The sequence below is a fragment of the Nomascus leucogenys genome, chromosome 1a (assembly GCF_006542625.1).
Source record: "Nomascus leucogenys isolate Asia chromosome 1a, Asia_NLE_v1, whole genome shotgun sequence".
NCBI classification, from domain to species: domain Eukaryota; kingdom Metazoa; phylum Chordata; class Mammalia; order Primates; family Hylobatidae; genus Nomascus; species Nomascus leucogenys.
The window spans coordinates 90,099,326-90,116,995 of NC_044381.1; the positions used below are offsets into that span (position 1 = coordinate 90,099,326).

At 45.1% G+C, this 17,670-nt stretch overlaps 1 protein-coding gene across 1 annotated transcript in view; it reads left to right on the forward strand.

Annotated features, from left to right (window-relative positions):
• Positions 1–15,089: 15,089 nt before the first annotated feature.
• RBM25 (RNA binding motif protein 25) overlaps positions 15,090–17,670 on the forward strand; it is a 65,055-nt gene continuing 62,474 nt past the window's right edge. The window contains exon 1 of the mRNA XM_003263670.3: positions 15,090–15,432. The gene's annotated coding sequence lies outside the window, so the exon portion shown is untranslated. The remainder of the gene's footprint in view (positions 15,433–17,670) is intronic.

A 17,670-nucleotide genomic window follows, 5' to 3' on the forward strand; every position in this document is an offset into this window, starting at 1 on the left:
CACATCTGTAGTCCCAGCTACTAGGGAGGCTGAGGCATGTGAATAGCTTGAACCTGGGAGGCAGAGGTTGCTGTTAGCCGAGATCTCACCCTACACTTCAGCCTGGGCGTCAGAGCAGGACTCCGTCTCAAAAAAAAAAAAAAAAAAAAAAAAAAGCCTGGCATGGTGGTCTACGACTATAGTACCAGCTACTCAGGAGGTTGAGGCAGGAGAATCACTTGAACTTGGGAAGTGGAGGTTGCAGTGAGCCGAGATCAAGCCACTGCACTCCAGCCTGGGTGACAGAGGAAGACTTTGTCTCTAAACAAATAAATTAATAGAAAAAAAAGAAAATAATTCCATTTACAGTAGCATCAAAATAATAGACACACACAAGATAGTGAAATCTGGGTCCGGGGGGTCACCGCCTTCTCTTAGGAATAAGTTTTTTTTTTTTGAGACAGAACTTGCTCTGTTGACAGGCTGGAGTGCAATGGCATGATCTTGGCTCACTGCAACTTCCGCCTCCCGAGTTCAAGTGATTCTCCTGCCTCAGCCTCCTGAGTAGCTGGGATTACAGACACGCACAACCACGCCCGGCTAATTTTTTGAATTTTTATTAGAGACAGGGTTTCACTACGTTGGCCAAGCTGGTCTCGAACTCCTGACCTTGTGATCTGCTCACCTCAGCCTCCCAAAGTGCTGTGATTACAGGCGTGACCACCGCACCTGGCCTAGGAATAAGCTTATACAAGGAAATGTAAGACTTATGCACTGAAAACTACAAAACATTATAGAAAAAAAAGAAGATCTACACAAATAGGAAGACATTTTGTCTTCATTTATTGAAAGACTTAATATTGTTATGATGGCAGTACTTCTCAGATGGATCTTCACATTCAGTGAAATTCTTACCCACATTCTAACTGCTGGCCTGGAAAGGTGGCTCATACCTGTAATACCAGCAATTTGGAAGGCCCAGCCGGGTGGATCACTGGAGGCCAGGAGTTTGAGACCAGCTGGCTAACACAGTGAAACTCCATCTCTACTAAAAATAGAAAAGATTTGCTGGGTGTGGGGGCACACATGTGTAATCCCAGCTACTTGGGAGGCTGAGGCATGAAAATCGCTTGAACCCAAGAGGCAGAGTTTGAGGTGAGCCAAAATCTTTCCACTGCACTCCAGCCTCGGCGACAGAGCAAGACTCTGTCTAAAAAAACAAACAACAACAACAACAAAAACCCAAGATCTTTCTCGGTTGCCCAGGCTGCAGTGCAGTGATATGATCACAGCTCACTGCAGCCTCGAATGCCTGGGCTTAAAGGATCCTCCACCTCAGCCTCCTGAGGGAAGGAGGCACTCAATTAGTTGGGATCACAGTCATGTGCCATCATTCCCAGCTAATTTTATTTTGTAAAGATGAGGTCTTGCCCTCTTGATGCAGTCTTGCCATCTTGCCAGACTGGTCTCAAACGCCTGGGCTCAAAAAATCCTCTGGAGTCAGCCTTGCAAAGTGCTGGGATAATAGAGTCGGTGATTTTTTTTTTTTTTTTTTGGGGGGGGATGGAGTCCCACTCTGTTGCTCAGGCTGGAGTGCAGCAGCGCCATCTCAGCTCACTGCAACCTCTGCCTCCTGGTTTCAAGCAATTTTCCTGCCCCAGCTTCCTGAGTAGCTAGGATTACAGATGTGTGCCACCACGGCCAGCTAAGTTTTATATTTTCAGTAGAGACGGAGTTTCGCCATGTTGGCCAGACTGGTCTTAAACTCCTGACCTCAGGTGATCTGCCCACCTTGGCCTCCCAAAGTGCTGGGATTACAGGCGTGAGCCACTGCGTCTGGCCAATTGATTTTTTATAATGGTGCCACAGCCTTTCAGTGAGGAAAGAATAGTCTTTTCAACAAATGATGCTGGGATGATTTGATATTTACATACACAGAATGAATTTGGACCCCTGTTTATAACATACACAAAAATTAATTCAAATGCACCCAATACCTAATGTAAGAGCTAAAAGTATAATACTGTTAGAAAACATATAAATCCTTGTGACTTTGGATTAGACAACAGTTTCTTAAATATGATAACAAAAGTACAAGCAATTAAAAAAATAGATATATTGGGCTGGGCACGGTGGCTCACGCCTATAATCCCAGCACCTTGGGAGGCCGAGGTGTGCAGATCACCTGAGGTCAGGAGTTCAAGACCAGCCTGGCCAACATGGTGAAACCCCGTCTCTACTAAAAATACAAAAATTAGCCAGGCATGGTGGCAGGCACCTGTAATCTCAGCTACTTGGGAGGCTGAGGCAGGAGAATCAAACTTGAACCCGGGAGGCAGAGGTTGCAGTGAGCCAAGATCACGCCATTGCACTCCAGCCTGGGGACAAGAGTAAGACTTTGTCTCAAAAAAAAAAAAAGAAGATAAATTAGATTTTATCAACATCAAAAGCTTTGGAGCTAGGCATGGTGGCTTGTGCCTGTAATTCCATGTACTTAGGAGGCTGACGAGGGATCACTGGAACCCAGGAATTCAAGACCGGCTTGGGTAGTCTAGCAAGATTCCCCCCCACCACCATTTTTTTTTCTTTCTTTCTTTCTTTTCTTCTTCTTTTTTTTTTTTTTTTTGAGACAGAGTTTCACTCTTGTCACCCAGGCTGGAGTGCAGTGGTACAATCTCGGCTCACTGCAACCTCCGCCTCCCAGGTTCAAGCAATTCTCCTGCCTCAGCCTCCCGAGTAGCTGGGATTACAGGCACCTGCCACCACACCAGGCTAATTTTTGCATTTTTAGTAGAGATGGGGTTTCACCATTTTGGCCAAGATGGTCTCAAACTCCTGACCTCAAGATCCATCTGCCTCAGCTTCCCAAAGTGCTGGGATTACAGGCATGGGCCACTGCACCTGGCCATTTGTTTGTTTGTTTTAAGATGAAGTCGGCCAGTGTGGTGGCCAGAGGTGGGTGAATCACCTGAGGTCGGGAGTTCAAGACCAGTTTGACCAACATGGAGAAACCCTGTCTCTACTAAAAATACAAAATTAGCCGGGCGTGGTGGCTCATGCTTGTAAATCTCAGCTACCTGGGAGGCTGAGGCAGGAGAATTGCTTAAACCTGGGAGACACAGGTTGAGGTGAACCTAGATTGCGCCATTGCACTCCAGCCTGGATAATGATAGCAAAACTCCATTTCAAAAAAAAGGAATGAGGTAGTGATAAATGCTACACCATGGATGAACCTTAACAGTATTATGCTAAGTAAAAGAAGCCAGATACAAAAGGCCACATATTCTATGATACCCAGAATAGGCAAATTCATAGAGATGGAAAGTGGGTTTCTGGTTGCTCAGGACTGTGGGAGTAGATAATAAGGAATGACTGCTTCGTATTTGTGGCGTTTCTATTTGGGGGAGAGAAAATGTCCTGAGTGGCAGTGCAAGACCCTATCTCAAATAAATAAATAAAAATAAATATAACTGGGGGCCAAATGTGGTGGCTTACACTTGTAATCCCAGAACTTTGAGAGGCCAAGCGGGAAAAATCACTTGAGCACTGGAGTTTGAGACCAGCCTGGTTGACGTAGTGAGGACTTGTCTCTACAAAAAAAAAGTTAAGGTCCTAGCTACTTGGGAGGATCACTTGAGCCAGGGAGGTTGAGGCTGCAGTGAGCTGTGATTATGCCACTGCACTCCAGCCTAAATGACAGATCGAGACCCTGTCTCAGAAAAAGAAAGAAAAAAAAGAAATATAATTGGTATACCTCTTTGGCAGAGCTATTTGGTAATATATATTTAAATTTCAAAATTAGCATAGCCTTCTACCTTGGGTTTCCACTTGTAGGTATCAGCGGTAGAGAATTACAGGCACAAATTTAGAAGGAAGCATGTACAAAGATGGTAATTGCAGGATTGTTTACATGTGTACAAATTGGAAACAAATGTTCATAATTAAGGGAATGATGAAATTGTATAGTGGATGATAGTTACCTTCTCGGTATCCATTTCCTTCTTCCTCTTTTCTAACAAAATTATAATTTTATGCAAATATCCACCTTTCCTCTGAGGCCCAAAGTCCCAGAGAAAGCTGACCTCACCAGTGGCTCAAAGGATAGGTCTAATTGCCTAAGTGTACTTACATCTATCCTGCCAATGATTGTTTTGCCAAAGAGCATGAAACTCACTTTGGCGTATGACTCAATTCAGGTTCCTGGGGATCCTGGAAAGTTCTTCCTTGATCTTCTGGGAGAGCTTCTGAAATCAACTCAATCTGGTTTCTGAATTCAAAAGTTTGTGGACTCAACATGGCCATCTTCTGAGCATTAGGGAAGTCAGACTTAGAATGAGGCCCACACCGTAGATGGTAGAGCAGAGATAGGAAAACAGAGAGACGGGAAGAACCTCATTCTTGATGAAATTATTCAACCTACGGATGACCCAACCCTGAAGAGCAGCCTAAATAGTCTTTCTGCTGGACAAGCCAATACATTTCCTTATTGGTTTTGTTTGTTTTCTCTTTTTTATTTTTTTTTTATTTTATTTATTTATTTTTTTTGAGACGGAGTCTCGCTCTGACGCCCAGGCTGGAGTGCAGTGGCGCGATCTCGGCTCACTGCAAGCTCTGCCTCCTGGGTTCACGCCATTCTCCTGCCTCAGCCTCCGAAGTAGCTGAGACTACAGGCGCCCGCCACCATGCCTGGCTAATTTTTTTGTATTTTTTAGTGGAGACAGGGTTTCACCGTATTAGCCAGGGTGGTCTCAATCTCCTGACCTCGTGATCCACCCGCCTTGGCCTCCCAAAGTGCTGGGATTACAGGCGTGAGCCACCGCACTCTGTTTGTTTATTTTCTTGAGATGGAGTTTCACTCTTCTTGCCCAGGCTGGAGTGCAATGACGCGGTCTCCACTCACTGCAACTTCCGCCACCTGGGTTCAAGCCATTCTCCTGTCTCAGCCTCCCAAGTAGCTGGGATTACAGGTGCCCACCACCACGCCAGGCTAATTTTTTTTTATTTTTAGTAGAGATGGGGTTTCCCCATGTTGGCCAGGCTGGTCTTGAACTCCTGACCTCAGGTGATCTGCCCACCTTGGCCTCCCAAAGTGCTGGGATTACAGATGTGACCCACTGTGCCCAGCCCATTTCTTTATTGTTTAAGCTAGTTTGAGTTGGATTGTCTGGTACTTGCTTCTGAAAGCCTCCTAGATGATACCCTATGACACAACCATATTAGGAATACAATGTAGGAGTTTTAAAAATAATATCAGTTTTTAAAATGAAGTAGAGTTCTATATACTGGCAAAATTTTAAAAAAGCAGGCCAGGCATGGTGGCTCACGCCTGTAATCCCAGCACTTTGGGAGACTGGAACAGGCAGATCACTTGAGGTCAGGGGTTCGAGATCAGCCTGGCCAACATAGTGAAAACCCCTTCTCTACTAAAAAAAAAAAAAAAAAGAGTACAAAAATTAGCTGAATTAGCTGGGCATGGTGGCATGTGCCCGTAATCCCAGGAACTTGGGAGGCTGAGGTAGGAGAATAACTTGAACCTGGGAGGCAGAGGTTGTAGTAAGCTGAGTGGCTCACTGCACTCCAGCCTGGGGGATAGAGCAAGACTCCCTCTCAAAAAAAAAAAAGCAAAGGCTAGGTGCAGTGGCTCACGCCACTATGCCAGTAATCCTCAGTAATCCTAGGACTTTAAGAGGCTGAGGTGGGTGGATCGCTTGAGCCCAAGAGTTTGAGACCAGCCTGAACAACAGGGAGACACTGTCTCTATAAAAACTAGAAAAAACTAGCTGGGTGTGGTGGCACATGCCTGTAGTCCCAGCTGTTTTGGAAGCTGAGGAAGGAGGATCTCTGGAGCTCAGGAGGTCAAGGTTGCAGTGAGCTGTGATTACACCACTGCATTCCAGCCTGGATGACAAAGTGAGACCCTGTCTCAAAAAAAATAAAAATAAAAATAAAAATAAAAATACCCCGCCCCAACCCAGGGGCCATGGATGACGTACAGGCGACAGAGCTACACTCTCCTTTCCTTTTGGAAGCAAGAAGAAAATACATGAAAACGGAAATTAAAGATTCAAAATTAAAAAAAAAAAAAGAAAAAAAGAAAGGCCAGGCCGGACGCGGTGGCTCACACTTGTAATCCCAGCACTTTGGGAGGCCGAGGCGGGCGGATCACGAGGTCAGGAGATCGAGACTACGGTGAAACCCCGTCTCTACTAAAAATACAAAAAAAATTAGCCCGGTGTGGTGGCGGGCGCCTGTGATCCCAGCTACTCGGAGAGGCTGAGGCAGGAGAATGGCGTGAACCCGGGAGGTGGAGCGGAGCTTGCAGTGAGCTGAGACTGCGCCACTGCACTCCAGCCTGGGCGACAGAGCGAGACTCCGTCTCAAAAAAAAAAAAAAAAAGAAAGGCCAGGCACAGTGGCTTACGCATGTTATCCCAGCATTTTGGGAGGCTGAGATGGTGGGTGGATCACTTGGGGTCAGGAGTTCGAGACCAGCAACCAGCCTGGCCAACAAGGTGAAACCCCGTCTCTACCTAAAATACAAAAATTAGCCAGGCATGGTTACAGTAGCCTGTAATCCCAGCTACTCAGAAGGCTGAGGCAGGAGAATGGCTTGAACCCAGGAGGTAGAGGTTGCAGTGAGCCAAGATTGTGCCACTGCACTCCAGCCTGGGTGACAGAGCAAGACTCTGTCTCAAAAAAAAAAAAAAACAAAAAACAGAAAGAAAGAAAAGAAAAATTGTGTAATATTTGGTACATTAAAAAATTTAATGTAAATTATGAAGATAATAAAATCAGTCAATCCATCACTAAACTTATGAACTAGAACATTACAGAAATCATATTGGCTACCCGTGTGTGCTTTTTCAGTCTCATTACATTTTCTCTCTCCAAGAGGGAAACACTATCTTAGATTTTGTTTTGTTTTGTTTTTGAGACGGAGTCTGGCTCTTTTGCCCAAGTTGGAGTGCAGTGGCGCGATGTCGGCTCACTGCAACCTCCACCTCCTGGGTTCAAGCAATTCTCTTGCCTCAGCCTCTTGAGTAGCTGTGATTACAGGTGCCTGCCACCACGCCCAGCTATTTTTGTATTTTTAGTAGAGACGAGGTTTCACCATATTAGTTAGGCTAGTCTCGAACTCCTGACCTCATGATCCACCTGCCTCAGCCTCCCAAAGTGCTGGGATTACAGGCATCAGCCACCGTGCCTGGCCTATCTTGAATTTTCTATTAACTATTTCTTTGGTTTTTAAAAAATATATAGTCTTATCCCATGTATATATTTTTCTACACAATAGATTATTAGTTATGTCAAGATTGGAGCTTTGTACTAATGGTATGTTATATACAGATTTCTTTTTTTGCATTTCATTTGATGTCATGTCATGTCATGTCATTTCATTTCATTTCATCTTGATGGAGTCTTGCCCTGTTGCCCAGGCTGGAGTGCAGGGGTGCGATCTCGGCTCACTGCAACCTCCACCTCTCAGGTTCAAGCGATTCACCTGTCTCAGCCTCCCAAGCAGCTGGGATTACAGGCACATGCTACCATGCTCGGCTAATGTTTGTATTTTTTTTTCTTTTTTTTGAGATGGAGTCTCGCTCTGTTGCCCAGGCTGGAGTGCATTGGCGCAATCTCAGCTCACTGCAAGCTCCGACACCTGGGTTCACGCCATTCTCCTGCCTCAGCTCCCTAGTAGCTGGGACTACAGGCTCCCGCCACCACGCCTGGCTAATTTTTTGTATTTTTTAGTAGAGATGGGTTTTCACCGTGTTAGCCAGGATGGTCTGGATTCCTAACCTTGTGATCCGCCTGCCTTGGCCTCCCAAAGTGCTGGGATTACAGGCGTGAGCCACTGTGCCTGGCCTTTTTTGCCAATATTAAATACAGTTTTATTTAAGACATTGTATTTTCCACTTGACAGTGCAGTGCTTATAAGTGCAATGCTATTTCCTTCCCCTGTGCTCATGTTCCATATTCAAGTATTTTTTTTTTTTTTTGAGACGGCGTCTTCCTCTGTCACCCAGGCTAGAGTGCAGTGGCGCGATCTCGGCTCACTGCCAGCTCCACTTCCCGGGTTCACGCCATTCTCCTGCCTCAGCCTCTCACGTAGCTAGGACTGCAGGTGCCCGCCACCATGTTTGGCTAATTTTTTTGTATTTTTAGTAGAGACGGGGTTTCACTGTGTTAGCCAGGATGGTCTCGATCTCCTGACCTCGTGATCCGCCTGCCTCGGCCTCCCAAAATGCTGGAATTACAGGCATGAGCCACCGCGCCTGGCCAACATTTTTCTTTTATGGTGACTTTCAATATATCAAAATTTCTTAATATAGTTGGATTTGTCAATCTTTTCTGTTTAGGTTATGCTTATAGTATCTTCCTTAAGAAATCCTTCCTGTCGGGGCACAGTGGCTCATGCCTATAATCCCAGCACTTTGAGAGGCCGAGGCGGGCAAGTCACTTTTGAGGTCAGGAGTTTGAGACAAGCCTGGCCAACAAGGTGAAAACCCGTCTCTACTAAAAATACGAAAATTAGCTGGGCGTGGTGGTGGGCGCCTGTAATCCCAGCTACTCGGGAGGCTGAGGCAGGAGAATTCCTTGAACCTGGGAGGCGGAGGTTGCAGTGAGCCAAGATCACACCACTGCATTCCAGCCTGGGTGACAAAGTAAAACTCCGTCTCAAAAAAAAGAAAAAAAAAAAAAAGAAATCTTTCCCTATCATGAATTCATAAGATGTTCTCAAAGTTTTAAGGTTTTATCATTGATAATTACTATGTTCATTTCAACAATTGCTAAAAAAGAATTCCATAAAATTCAACATCTATTGATGACAAATTTATTTATTTATTTACTTATTTCTTCTACAGAGTGGGACAGGGTCTCACTCTGTCACCCAGGCTGAAGTACAATGGTGTGATCATGGTTCATGCAGCCTTGACCTGTGCCCCACCATGCCTGGCTAATTACAAAAAAAAGTTTTTTTAGAGACAGGGTCTCCCTGTGTTGCCCAGGCTGGTCTCAAACTCTGGGACTCAAGTGATCCTCCTGTCTTGGCCTCGCAATGCACTGGGATTATAGGCGTTAGCCACTGTCCTCAGCCTAAGAAAAATCTCTTTAAAGATTTCATATGTAGTCTTTTTATATTCCATATCTAATATTTCTATATCTGAATTGGGAATTTAAGTCTGTTGGTTTTGTGTGTGCACATGTGTGTATGTGTGCGTGATGCTGCATTTATGGTGGCTCGTTCCTAATATTCTTGGCACTTTAATTTTTTTTAGACAGTCTCACTCTGTTGCCCAGGCTGGAGTGCAGTGGAGCGATCTCAGCTCACCACAACCTCCACCTCCCAAGTTCATGTGATTCTCCTGCCTCAGCCTCCTGAGTAGCTGGGACCACAGGTGTGTGCCACCACACACAGCTAATTTTTATATTTTAGCTGAGATGGGGTTTCACCATGTAGGCCAGGCTGGTCTTGAACTCCTGAGCACAAAGCAATCCACCTCCTCGGCCTCCCAAAGTGCTGGGATTAGAGGTGTGAACCGCCATGCCTGGCCCTTGCCTTTTTTTTTTTTTTTTTTTTTTTTAGATGGAGTTTCCCTCTTGTTACCCAGGCTGGAGTGCAATGTCGTGATCTCGGCTGACCACACCCTCCGCCTTCCAGGTTCAAGCGATTCTCCTGCCTCAACCTCCTGAGTAGCTGGGATTACAGGCATGCACCACCATGCTCAGCTAATTTTTTGTATTTTTAGTAGAGATGGGATTTCTCCATGTTGGTCAGGCTGGACTCAAACTCCTGACCTCTGGTGATCTGCCTGCCTCAGCCTCCCGAAGTGCTGGGATTACAGGTGTGAGCCACATTGCCCAGTCAATTTTTCTTTTTGACTAAGTCTCGCTGTGTCACCCAGGGTGGAGTGCAGTGGTGTGATCTTGGCTCACTGCAACTTCTGCCTCCTGGGTTCAGGCAATTCTCCTGCCTCAGACTCCCAAATAGCTGGGACTACAGGTGAGTGCCACCACGCCTGGCTAATTTTTGTATTTTTGGTAGAGACAGGGTTTCTCCATGTTGGTCAGGCTGGTTTCAAACCCCTGACCTCAGGTGAGTTCCACCACGCCTGGCTAATTTTTGTATTTTTGGTAGAGACAGGGTTTCTCCATGTTGGTCAGGCTGGTTTCAAACCCCTGACCTCAGGTGATCCACCTGCCTCAGCCTCCCAGAGCGCTGGGATTATAGGCGTGAGCCATCATGCCTGGCCTGCATTTTTAAATTTTAAGCTCACATTTGATATCAGAATCCTGAAGCCTAAATTAGGGATTCCTTTCTCCACGAGGACTATGTTTGCTTCTGTCAAAAGCCTAGCACTATTACTAACAAGGGAGCACTTTAACATCCTTTCAGAGTCGTGACTTAAATTGGTAAACTGTAGTTAATCCACCTTGCTGGGGAGTCTAGACCTGATATCTAGATTCTGTGTTAATGTGCTTCCTCTCTCTCTCAATCTTCTTCTCTCTCTATACACGTATATATTATATATATTCATATATATTATATATAAATGGCATTATATGTATTATATTTATATATTTTATGCCATTATTTATATACTATATAATGGCATTATATATATATATATATATATATATATATATATATATGATGGGCATGCATACACACACAAACACACACACACACACACATACAAGCAATCCTCCCTCCTCATGATTGAGATTACAGGTGTGTGCTAATGTGCTGGGCTCCAGTTTCAATTTTTGAGAAGATCTGCTCAGTTCCAGCTAAACAACATTTTTCCTGGTATGCTGCTGTTTAGTTGGGTCAGATGTGGCCAATGAGAATAGGGTCCAGGCTGGGTGTGGTGGCTCATGCCTGTAATCCCAGCATTTTTGGGAGGCTGTGGTGGGTGGATCACCTCAGGTCGGGAGTTGGAGACCGGCCTGGCTAACACGGAGAAACTCCACCTCTACTAAAAATACAAAATTAGTTGGGCATGGTGGCGTGTGCCTGTAATCCCAGCTACTTGGGAGGCTGAGGCAGGAGAATCACTTGAACCCAGGAGGCGGAGGTTGCAGTGAGCAGAGATCATGCCATTGTATTCCAGCCTGGGCAATGAGAAAAAACTCCATCTCAAAAAAAAAAAAAAAAAAGAATGGGGTCCAAATGCACACAGAATGTAATACCCAAATTAATTATCTACAGTTTCCTTAGCAAGGATTTGTAAGAAAAAAATAGAAGGGGGATAATTGGCATTGCAAATGAATGGCTTGGCTTGTTCTCTACAAGTGGTATATAAGTGTATCATTTAGAGTTCTTTCTGTGTAAGGAATAGAAAACTCAACTCAAACTGATTTAGGAAAAGTAATGTATTGGTTTACATACTGAGAAGCCTAGAACAGCTGGCTTTAGGAGTAGCTGAACCAGCCGGGCTCAGTGTAATCCTGGCTTTTGGGAGGCTGAGGTGGGAGAATCGCTGGAGCCTGGGAAGTTGAGGCTGCAGTGAGCCGTGATCATGCCACTGCACTCTAGCCAGGACAACAAAGGGAGACCCTATCTCAAATAACAGCAGCAGCAACAAACCAAAAAACAAACAAAATGAATGAATGAACCATTTTCTCAACTGATATTGTCAAAAATCTCTCACCCTGTCTTACTTCTGCTTTCTTCTGTGATGATTTCATTCTCATCCCCATCTATTCTAAGCTTAAATCCTCCTAAGCTTAAATTGAAAAAAAAAAATCAATTTAAATGAAAAATATAGAGACCCCTCCCCTTCTTTTTAGGATTATTCCTGAAAGGATGAAGCAGTACAATGTTCCAGAGCAGGAACTCAGGAACCAGACTGGCTTGCTTACTATTTTTGTAGCCTTTGATAGGTTAATTTTTGCAAGCCTTGGTTTCTTCATTTGTATCACAATAGTTCTTACTTCAGGGGATTGTTATGAGGAATAAAGGAGTTGATATTTGCAAAATGCTTTAAATAGTGGCTAGTATCAAAAAAAAAAAAGGGATGGCGGACTAAATTATCAGGTTTTGATTAGGTTATAAGTTTACTCCAGTGTACTAAGGGGGTCTGGTTAGAGTTGGGACTTCCTATCCAAAGTACATGGATCTGGAGTAGTGGAAGGATGGTTTATTTTCTTTTTTTTTTTTTTTTTACACCTAGTTTTGCTCTTGTTGTCCAGGCTGGAGTGCAATGGCGCGATCTCGGCTCACTGCAACCTCTGCCTGCTAGGTTCAAGCGATTTTCCTGCCTCAGCCTCCTGAGCCGCTGGTATTACAGGCACCTGCCACCACGCCCAGCTAATTTTTGTTATTTTTAGTAGAGACAGGGTTTTGCCACGTTGGCCAGGCTCGTCTCGAACTCCTGACCTCAGGTGATCCACCCGCCTCGGCCTCCTGAAGTGCTCGGATGACAGGTGTGAGCCACCGCGCTTGGCTTTTTTTTTTTTTTTTTTAGGCGGAGTCTTGCTCTGTTGCTCAGGCTGGAGTGCAGTGGTGCTATCTCGCCTCACTGCAACCTCTGCCTCCCAGGTTCAAGCGATTCTCCTGCCTTGGCCTCCCAAGTAGCTGGGACTACAGGCGCACATCACCACACCCAGCTAATTTTTGTATTTTTAGTAGAGGTGGGGGTTTCACCATGTTGGTCAGGGTGGTCTTGATCTCTTGACCTCGTGATCTGCCTGCCTCGGCCTCCCAAAGTGCTGGGATTACAGGTGTGAGCCACCACGCCCAGCCAAGATGGTTTCTTTTAAAAAATGTGGAGGGTTCAGGCCGGGCGCGGTGGCTCACGCTTGTAATCCCAGCACTTTGGGAGGCCGAGGCGGGCGGATCACGAGGTCAGGAGATGGAGACCACGGTGATAACCCCGTCTCTACTAAAACTACAAAAAATTAGCCGGGCGTGGTGGCAGGCGCCTGTAGTCCCAGCTACTCGGAGAGGCTGAGGCAGGAGAATGGCTTGAACCCAGGAGGCGGAGTTGCAGTGAGCCGAGATCGCGCCACTGCACTCCAGCCTGGGTGACAGAGCGAGATTCCGTCTCAAAAAAAAAAAAAAAATGTGGAGGGTTCATTACTAAAGGCGAGGGGAATGGATGCTACATGAACATAAGCAACAAATTGTCTAAGGTAGGAAAGTTAGCAAATTGCTGCCTGAGGGCTCCCTTTATTACACAGTAAACACAAATTCATGTACAATGTTTCTAATAATAAAAAGGGACACACAGTAATCTGAGATTTCTGTTTATGCCTTTTGTTGTAAATAGGCACAGACTCTTGGGTGGCCGTGGTGGCTCACAACTTTGATCCCAGCACTTTGGGAGGTCCAGGTGGGCGGATTACCTGAGGTCAGGAGTTGGAGATCAACCTGGCCAACATAGTGAAACCCCATCTCTACCAAAAATACAAAGGTTAGCCAGGTATGGTGACACACACCTGTAATCCCAGCTACTGGGGAGGCTGAGGCACAAGAATCGCTTGAACCCGGGAGGCAGAGATTGCAGTGAGCCAAGATCACGTCACTGCACTGTAGCCTGGGAAACAGAGACACCTCCTTAAAAAACAAAAACCGAAAAAAAAGACACAAATTCATTTTATTTACAAACAATAAATAGCATTATAGAATAGCACTATAAAAACTATAAATTTGAATAGCACTTTACTGAACAAAGTACAAACATACATAAGTTAATTTCGTCTCCCAAGTAACTGGGACTACAGGCACTGGTCACCGCGCACGGCCAAAGGTATTATTAACCTTAGTTAATGGTAAGGAAACCTAGCAAGCAGAAATATAGACGGATGTAAATTTTGCAGATGGTAGTAATGAGTGCTACTTTCTCATTTGTGTTCCCACTAAATTTTGTGTTCTATTGGTACTCATCATATGTTAATCATTTCTTTTCTTTTCTTTTTTTGAGACAATGTCTCGCTCTGTTGCCCAGGCTGGAGTGCAGTGGTGCCATCTCGGCTCACTGCAATCTCCGCCTCCCGAGTTCAAGCGATTCTCCTGCCTCAGCCTCCCGAGTAACTGGGATTACAGGCGCCTGCCACCACGCCCAGCTTATTTTTGTATTTTCAGTAGAGACGGGGTTTTGCCATATTGGCCAGGGTGGCCTCGAACTCCTAACCTCAGGTGATCCACCCGCTTCGGCCTCCCAAAGTGCTGGGATTACAGGCGTGAGCCACCGCGCCCGGCCGGTAATCATTTCTGTCACTCAACAAATATTTATTGAGCGCTTGCTATGTACCAGGACCTGTTCTTGCACAAAACAGGCAATCCATGCATTGCTTACATTCACATTCTAGTGGGGGTAGTGACGGACCATAAAATCAGCAAGAAAAATGTATGTTATGATAGATGGTTATGAGTGCTTTAGAGTAAAATTAAGTAGGAGAGGCAGGCAGGAAGTGTGTAGGTATGTTTCAATTTTGTATTAGGCTGGTCATGGTTTGTCATCTATTTCACCTGGTTCACAGTTCTTGCAGGACAGGAACAAACCTCACTTCCATTTGCCTTCATACTTCCAGCACTTAGCACAGTACCAGGAACTCAGGGAGGCAATAACTTTATACTGAATACGTTTTATGCCTCCCTAGAAGCAAGCAGTTGAGAAAGGCGTATAACTAGATATTGCCTATAAGGTCCACAATTTGAATAACGTAATCATTTATGATTAATTTTATTCATTTCCATTAACTTAAGCTAAGTTCTTTTAGCACGTTTAGATTACAGAACGAAAGCTATGTTAACTAGTATTACAGGACTTTTCACGTTTTTCCAAACATCTTCTAGCCACCTCTTTGGCCCTACAACTACGCATAAGCTTTTGCTTTTCAAAAAACCTCCACAGCCTTTGCCAATTATTTGTTGATCTCGAGTAGTTGTTATAAAGGCACTTGGGGTTTAACACTGAGGTTGCGGATCGCGCCCAGTTATCAGTTCCTCGAACCTCAAGGAATCACAAAGCAAGATTCTACGCCCCGAAAAACTACGAAAAGTGAGAAATCCTCTAACACTCCTCGCGCCGTGCCCAGCCGGAACCTTGACCTCAAGATGGCGTCCCGTAGTCGTAAGATACAGTCGGCTCCAATCAAACATGGTGGGTCATAATTTACAGTTCGGGCCTTTCTAGTAGCCGTAGACGCTGCTTCTCTATGGTTATTCGTCTCGGCTTGATGAGTCAAAGCCAACAGCGGAGACGATCTATATACATTCTTCTCTATGGTTCTGCGCTCCCCGCCCCCGGCCGCAGTGCACGCCGGGCAAGAGGAAGACCTCCAGCAGCTCCCCGCGCAGCGCGGCTGTATTTGCGGCCTGTGCGAGTAGGCGCTTGGGCGCTCAGTCTCCCTGGCGAGCGGTGGGCAGAAATCTCCAACCAGTGGAGCGCACTCGTAACCTGGATCCCAGAAGGTCGCGAAGGCAGTACCGTTTCTTCAGCGGCGGGTGAGTTTGTGTCTCTGAACGCGTGTGGAAACCGGGAGACGGGGTGCCTCAGCTGGTGGAGGAGGAAAAGCCGGGGTGGCTGCGAAAGCGCCAGGGTGGGGTAGAGGTAAGGGGGGGCGCGGAGGCGGGGGTGGGGGAGGGGTCGGCACGAGGCTTGGTTTCTCCTCTTCTGTAAGGCCTGGAAAACCTGTGGGCCCAGCCGGAGCTGGTGGAGGCCAGACCTACGGCTTGAGCTTTCCGTCTTGCATTGTCGCCCACTTTCCCTTTCCCTTCCACGTTCCGCCGCGGAGTATATCGTCTCTGCCCCTCCTGGGCTCCACGTTAGACACAAAACGATCGATCTGCCCCAGGGGAGCCCTTCCCTGAGCCCCCTAGCTTACCGGAGCCCCACAGTAGGTTTTCGGGCCTGGGACACTCTGGCCCCAGCCGTTGCCTTGAAGTTAGCCTCTACCCACCCTTTTTAGCGAGGTGCTGGCCACCAACGGATATCTTTCCCTTCCTCTTTGGCCATCTAGAGCCCGCCACCAAGTGAATTGGGCCCCACCCCCTTGGAATTGAGCTAAAACCTACCTTTTTAGCAGTCTCCTGGCTTGCTTAAGATAGTCATGAATTTTGCCATCCTGCCTCTTTTGCGCATTGGACGGTGCAGTAAACTGTATATCGCCATTCATTCTAGGCGATTACTAAGCTCCACATTAAAATGTTACTTTCTCATTTTTCTTTGGTCGTCAATCATGCTTTTAAATACGGTTTTCCGGAATAGACGTAGGACTATGAAGATTTTTCGGAGGTTACGTAATATGGATTTATATTGCCATGGAAATGCCATTTTGATACTGGGCAGAGAGGAGCCAAGAGAAGGGAAGAGATTGGACCTCTGTTGCACCCTACTGCTGTATTAGTGTGAAGTACTCTGTGTATTAGGCCGTTGGCAGTAATGTATAAATAATTTTTGTATTGTCTTTGGAGCTTTTAATTTTTTTAAAGGCTATTTCCAAAAACATTCAGAGGACTTGAAAGGGATTAAGTTGGTCATAAGTTACTCATGATTCAAGTGAATCTTACACTATTCTAATTCATTTAACTTAAAGCCTTGGTTTTTCTTTTTCTTTTTTCTTTTTATTTTAAGCTTTGGTTTTTGCTCCTCTGTAAAATGAATTTATAGTAGTATCTATACGTTATTGGGGTTGGGGATTGAGAAAAACGTATGTAAAATCCTTCGTGCAGTATCCAGGTAACACGTAGTAAGCATTTAAATCTATATTGACGTAATTTGTTATTTAAGAATTTTCAATGAAATGTAAGAGTCCAACCCTGACTCTTGAATTTTTTTTGTTTTGTGTGTGTGGTTTTTTTTTTTTTTTTTTTGAGACGGAGTCTTGCTCTGTTGCCCAGGCTGGAGTGCGGTGGCACGATCTTGGCGCACTGCAAGCTCCGCCTCCCAGGTTTAAGCGATTCTCCTGCCTCAGCATCCTGAGTGGCTGGGACTACAGGCGCTCGCCACCACGCCCGGCTAATTTTTGTAGTTTTAATAGAGACGAGGTTTCACTATGTTGGCCAGAATGGTCTCGATTTCCTGACCTCGTGATCCGCCCGCCTCGGCCTTCCAAAGTGCTGGGATTACAGGCGTGAGCCACCGTGCCTGTAAAACTAGTCCTTGTTAACATTGGATAACTACTTCAGACCTAACAGGAATTTGGAATTTTCAAGTTATGTTTTTGTCCACAGACAAATTAGCAGTTTACTTTTCTTATTTACACATGATTTAGTGAAAATTTACATTATTTTATAGCTTTGGAAGCAACGGAATCATTTATGAATCTTAACATCTTGCTGAAACAGTCTGCATTTTAGAGATCTCTTGATTGACTTTTCAAACACTATCACTGCAATTCACAGAAGGGGATTTTCGATTCTTCTTAAATAGCTTTTCTACCTTTTTTTGAAAATTGAAAGTTGCTGAAACGAAAAGGAAGAACAAAATTCCACTACCCAGAATTATTGGTATTGGCTTTTAACTTTTTATTTAAACATAATTTCAGATTTACAAAAAAAGTTGCAAGAATAGTACAAAAGAAATCTCAGATATCTGTCACCAGATTCCTCAAATGTTAACATTTTGCCAATTTGCTTTATCCTTCTCTTCTCTTCATAGGTTTCTTCTGAAATGTTTTGCTAGTAAGTTGCAGATGTGATGCCCCTTAACCCATAAATACTTAAGTGTATTTCCTAAAAATT